We start from the raw sequence: 6927 nt of genomic DNA on the forward strand, positions 1-6927 counted from the left end.
TCCGAGGGTTTCTTCAGATAGGATCAACAGCTGATTATTGACAGTTACAGAGATGCTTCCATCAGCAGTGACAAACCCCTTCATATAGAATTCATTTACTTCCTTGGGGTATATTTCCTGCGAAGATTGTCCCAAAAACATTCTGAGACTAGCAGATTTAATCTTCAGAAAAACGTTCTTAACATCAGCTTCTTGAACTGATAAAACTGAGTCAAAATCAATGGCCATAGCGTTCAACATATAAGCTGGGATTTGATTCGCCATTTCGACAGATAAAATGTTTTGAAATTCGTAAACGATAAGCTCTGGAATTAGTATGCTATTAGAAACCGATTGTATGCGTAAGAAGAAAACTGAATTGAAGCGGGCTTAGTACAGTTGTTCGTGACTGTTCAAATTCGGGACACGTGTCAGTCCATTAAAAATTTTGAGTAAAACTATGTGTACGTGTGTTGTGGGCGTTTGTGAAAAAAATGAACGGTTTAAAATAGGCCACGTTATGAATCTGCAGTCACGTCAGTTGATTTGGAATATAATAAGTTTTAAATTTGTTAACTTATGTGAGAAGATTTGTAAAATATCCAGCTGAACGATCAGTTGGGAAACTGATTCATTTCAGTTGAGAGTTCACAAACAATTGTCTTCTCAGTTAACCTCTTCAAAACTGATATTCCCCCTTAATCGATGCATAAAATAATTGAAGCGATGATATAAAATAAATTTAAAGGTCAGAAAGATTATCGTTTGTTGAAACGTTGACGACCCTTCATCTTCCATGACTCTTGGCTATAAGTAGAAGTGACATGGTTAGTTTCAGTCATATTGAAAAACATATTCAAAGTAAAAAGAATGGCAGATGCTAGTAGCTCGAGTGCTTAGCCATTTTCTTTGGAGACTAGGAAGGCTGTGATAGAAGATGAAGTCTTCTATGAGAGTCTTCACTACTGGGAGAAGCTTCAGAAGCTTGAGTTCCTGTATAATACTGGCAAGGCTACCACTCCCGAGCTGATGGCAGAGTTGAGAAAAGTGCGGGAGCACTTGCACATAGCTGTGTGGGTGGATATCTTCACAGATGGTCATATCTATCAGCTGATGCTTCGAAAGGAGCTGAAGATCCTTAGGCGCATAGCTGGTTCTCACAGCTTTTCCAAGACATCTACTGGACCTTTATCTGCTTGGTTGAAGATGTGGATAATTGTTGTAGAAGAGAAATATAATGATGTAATCCAAGCAAATATTTATGGTTGAATGAAACATTTATTTTGGCTTAACTTTGTTTTTCTTTTTCCTGCAAATAATAAGTTTCATTAGTTATTATATATGAATTACGATCATAAACAGATGAACTGATGACTGGTTAAGCGTTAAGTAATAAATGTCAAACTGATATCAGTTGATAATAAACAACTGATAGTTAAGAAGCCTCGGTAAATGAGAAAGACGCTTCGGTTGATTTGAGTCTCTTCAGTTTCTTCAACATTTAAATTTCATCTGTCTATAAATAAGATGATAGAATGTGAGACAATAACAGTTCAATATGTCGGATTCAAGTAACCCTGATGCATGCAGTAGTTCGCATATTCAAGTTAATGAGCAATTAAGTCCTTATTTAGAAGAATTGAAGAAGACAATGGAAGAATATGTCTTGATGAAAGTGATGTCAACATGGTTCAAGATTCATGATTTGCAGAGGGAAAGTAGTAGTGGTGCTGTTCCTACTCGTGCTCAAGCAGCAACAGCAAGAAAATACATTGATCGTTTTGATGTTAGGCATGTTACAGATCTGATTGATGACAAATGTCTGTTAGAAGCAATGTTATGGAAGGAATGTCATGTGGTTGAGAAGATTTCTACAACTAGGTCATTTTCTAGAATCCAAATTTATGAGTTGAATAATTGGATTAGAGAATAGCAGGATTCAGTTGGTTCTATGATATCTTCTGTAAACTGGGATCGATGGTATTCTTAATAAAGTATTATTTTCAATTTGTTGTGTTCTTATTTTCTGCAGATAATTCTATTAGTAAAGCAACATTAGTAATAATTTTAAGACAGATCAATTAAACCAAGAATATTGCGAAAGTAAGAAAACTTAGTCTCGGGTAATGGTTTGGTGAAGATGTCAGCTGCTTGTTGCTCAGTTGATATATACTCCAGTCTAATGTCCTTCTTCAAAGCATGATCTCTAATGAAGTGGTGTCTGACATCTATATGCTTTGTCCTTGAGTGAAGAACTGCATTATAGGTGATGGCAATTGTACTCGTATTGTCACAAAATATGGGCGAATTATTTGTAATTACTCCATAATCTCTCAGTTGTTGCTGAATTCAGATCAGTTGTGCACAGCAACTACCAGCAGCAAGGTATTCTGCTTCAGTTGTTGAGGTAGCTATAGATGTCTGCTTCTTGCTGAACCAAGAGATCAGCCTGTCTCCTAGAAACTGACAAGATCCACTTGTACTTTTACGATCAAGCTTACATCCTGCATAATCTGCATCCGAATATCCAACTAAATTGAAAGTAGAGTCTTTAGAATACCATAACCCAACATTTTGTGTACCCTTAAGATATTTCAAAATTCTTTTAGCAGCTGAGAAATGTGATCGCTTAAGATTTGCTTGAAATCTAGCACACAAACACACAGCAAATACAATATCAGGGCGACTGACAGTTAGGTATAACAATGACCCTATTAAACCTCGATATAATGTCGCCTCAACTGATATTCCCCCTTGACCAGTGTCCAATTTTACTGATGAGCTCATGGGAGTATTTGCAGCTGAACATGATTCCATGCCAAATTTCTTCAGCAGCTCCTTTGTATATTTAGTCTGACTGATGAATATGCCAGTCTCCAGTTGCTTCAATTGCAGTCCAAGAAAGAATGTCAGTTCACCCATCATGCTCATTTCAAACTTATCCTGCATCAGCTTAGCAAACTTTTTGCATAATTTGGGGTTTGTTGACCCAAATATGATATCATCAACATAAATTTGAACTAATAAAATGTGATTATTCTTAGTAAATTTTAACAATGTTTTATCAATTGATCCAATAGAAAAATCATGATCAGTTAGAAATTTTGAGAGAGTTTCGTACCAAGCTCTGGGAGCTTGTTTAAGACCATATAATGCTTTGTTCAAATGATATACATGATCAGGAAAGTTGTGATTTACAAAACCTGGGGGTTGTTCAACATATACTTTCTCTTGTAGCTGGCCATTTAGGAATGCACTTTTTACATCCATTTGATAGACTTTGAAGTTCTTGAATGAAGCATAGGCAAGGAATATTCTGATTGCCTCCAGTCTTGCAACTGGTGCATATGTTTCATCGTAATCAATTCCTTCCTCTTGCCTATATCCTTGTGCTACCAGTCTCGCTTTATTGCGCACAACTGAACCATCATCGTTCAGTTTATTTCTGTATACCCATTTTGTCCCTATAATAGTTTTTGAAATTGGTCTTGGAACTAAGTTCCAGACATTGTTATAAGTGAACTGATTTAGCTCTTCTTGCATTGCATTTACCCAGTTAGGATCAGCAAGAGCTTCATCAGTTTTCTTTGGTTCTAGTTGTGAGACAAAAGCTGAATAGATAAATAAATTTAGCATTTGATTGCGAGTTCTTACTGGATCAGATGGATTTCCTATTACCAGCTCAGGTGGATGTGATTTTCTCCATCTGTACTCAGTATTTGTTGTATCAGCAATTTCTTCAGTCGGTAACTGAATACAGTTTTCAGTCTCAGTTGGCGCTTCGTCAACTGGTATTTGAATGTTATCATTATGCTCTATCAACTGATCATTAGCAACGACTTCATGTGCATCTGATTTATCCAGTACTTCTGGTTCAGGTGTTTGAAATATGTTTTGATTATTATGACATTCATTTTTGTCATCATCTTCCAATCTGATATCTGTAAATCGATCAACTAGCTCAACTTGATCAGTTGGCTTGTCAGTTAGTTCAGTTTCATCGAAATCAACATGAGCTGATTCTTCAACATTTAGGGTTTTCTTGTTGAAGACTCTATAAGCTATACTAACTGAAGTGTATCCAAGAAATATTCCCTCTGCAGATTTAGCATCAAACGCTTTTAAATAATTTTTACCATTATCAAGGATAAAACATCTGCAGCCGAATATTTTGAAATAAGTAATTATACTTTTTCTTCCATGGCAGATCTCATATGGTGTTTTCATATGATTCTTATTAATCATTGATCTGTTCTGAGTATAACACGCAGTGTTTACTGCCTCTGCCCAAAACCTTTGAGAAATACCAGAATCAGCAAGCATTGTTCTAGCAGCTTCTTTAAGGGTCCGATTTCTTCTCTCAGCTACACCATTTTGCTGAGGAGTTCTGGCTGCTGAGAGCTCATGCTTAATTCCAGCATTCTCTAGAAAATTTGAAAGAGTTTGATTGATGAATTCAGTTCCTCGATCTGATCTGATTCGATCAATTCAAACTGATTTTTCATTTAAAAGTCTTTTGAAGAGCTTTATCAGTTGTGAAGCAGTATGGTCTTTAGATTTGAGAAAAATAACCCAAGTAAATCTTGAAAAATCATCTACGACTACCAAGGTGTATTCCATTCCCCCTAAGCTGATGACTGGTATAGGACCAAAGAGATCCATGTGCAACAGTTCTAAGCATCGGGAAAAAGATTTACAACCCTTGTTTTTAAAAGAAGATCGTACTTGTTTACTATACTGACATGCTGAGCAAAGTTTTTCTTTTGAAAAGTCTATTTTGGGCAAACCAGTTACAAGTTCATGTTTACTCAGATAGGCAATGGTTTTAAAGTTTAAATGGTTTAGTATCTTATGCCACAACCAGTTTTTAGATGATTTGGAAGCAATAAAACAAACTGGTGCATAAGTTTGATCATTCCAACTGATTTTATATGTGTTTCCACAACGTTTGCCAGTTAGTATGATTTCATCAGTTGAAGTTTTGACTGAACATGAGTTTTTGTCAAAATGTACTGAGAATCCACTGTCGCATAACTGACTGATGCTGATCAAGTTATACTTCAAGTTTTCTACTAATAGAACATCTTTAAAAGTAAAGTTACCATGGATAAGCTTACCCTTACCCACAGTTCTACCTTTGGAATTGTCCCCAAAACTGATATTTGGACCACTGTATTTGATCAGTTGAGATAGCACACTTGCATCTCCTGTCATATGTCGCGAACATCCACTGTCCAAATACCATATTGAGTTCTTGTTTGTACCTGTTACCTGCAGTCACACACATAATATAATTTGGTACCCATATCTATTTGGGTCCTAAACTGATTAGTCCTTTAGGAACCCATACTTGGATTAGTCTAACAGACTTTCCAGTAGCTGTATTCCAAATGGTTTTTCTCGGCTTTTGTGTGCTTGTGTAGTGTACGGATGATACAATATGTGTTTTAGCTTTATTCAACTGATTGTTCAGTCTATATCTCTTCTGAACTGGCTTGCAGTTATAGTAATTGGAATAGCCATTCGAATAGTTTTTGTAAAATCTCTATGATGACTGACTTTGTGAATCAGTTGAGAATTTTTGACTATAACCAATCTCATATCTTCTAGCCTTATTCATATTCTCAGTAGGTTGCTCAATCAGTTTACTGGGCTCAATTTGTTCTTGTACCACTGCTGATTTGACAAAGTGAATGTATTTCCCTTTGTCTATTGTTAGCTTTGGTTGAGTATCATTTAGATACATTTATCCTTGAGTGTTGAACCTTAAACCAGTTTTATCAGAAACTGGTTTTTGTGAAATCTGCATCTCATTTAGTGCAGTAGATTATTTGTTCCAAGACTGAATAAGCTCAGTTTGTTTTGAGTTTTCAAGCATCAACTTCTGTATTAATGGCTGATTTTTGTTTCTTTCTGCTTTTAACTCAGCAATTTCCCTTTTTAGACTCAACCCATCGACTGATTCATCAGTTTTGGTTTTATTGTCTGTGGGATCAGTTTGCTTTGCTTTGATTTCTTCAAATGATGATGCAAGCTTTTGATATTCATTTACCATGTCATGTAGTGTTAGAATGAGTTCTTCTCGTGTGAAATCAGTTGAGCTGAAATCAAATACCTATTGGCTAGATGATTCTTCTGCTGCATCATTAGCCATCAAGCACTTTACTTCCTCATCATCACTAGAACTGCATGAGCTTTCTGGTTCCGACTCTTCGCTGTCAGTTTCTGCCCATTTAGATTTGTTTTCTTCAGCTAAGAGTACCTCATGTTTCTTTCTGAAGACCTTCTTATCTTCCTTGGGTCTTCTTTTTCGTTCATATGATTTCTTTCTTCTATCAGTTGAGCCTTGACTGTCCTTCTTGGATTTAGGACAATCAGCAATGAAGTGACCTGATTTGCCACAGTTATAGCAGGCATTTGGTTCATCTTTGGAATTGTTCCTTTGGTATGGCTTCTGGAAGTTCCCTTGATTCTTTCTCATGAACCTTCCAAATTTTTTGATGAACAATGACATAGCATCATTATTCAACTGATCAGCATATTTTTCGACTGAACTGATTGGTTCAGTTCTGACAGCAGCTAGAGCAGTTGTGGCTGCAGAAGTAGATGGTTTTCCTTCTCTGGTCTGCAGCTCAAATTCATAGGCCTTTAAATCAGCAAACGGATCATGAAGTTCGATTTGGTTCAGATCTTTGGACTCCCTCATTGCCATGGTCTTGACATCCCATTCCTTGGGAAGACCTCTTATTACCTTCAGTGCAATCTCTTTGTTGGTATGCACTTTTCCAAGTGCATTTAGCTCATTGATGATACTGCTTACTCTTTCATCATAATCTTGCATCGATTCTCCTGCTTTCATTTTGATGTTATCAAACTTTTGCACTGCAACAGAAAGTTTATTTTCTTTGTTTTGATCATTTACTTCACACAGCTGGATCAGCTTTTCCC

Source organism: Primulina tabacum, chromosome 12 (genome assembly GCF_025594145.1).
Source record: "Primulina tabacum isolate GXHZ01 chromosome 12, ASM2559414v2, whole genome shotgun sequence".
Taxonomy (NCBI): domain Eukaryota; kingdom Viridiplantae; phylum Streptophyta; class Magnoliopsida; order Lamiales; family Gesneriaceae; genus Primulina; species Primulina tabacum.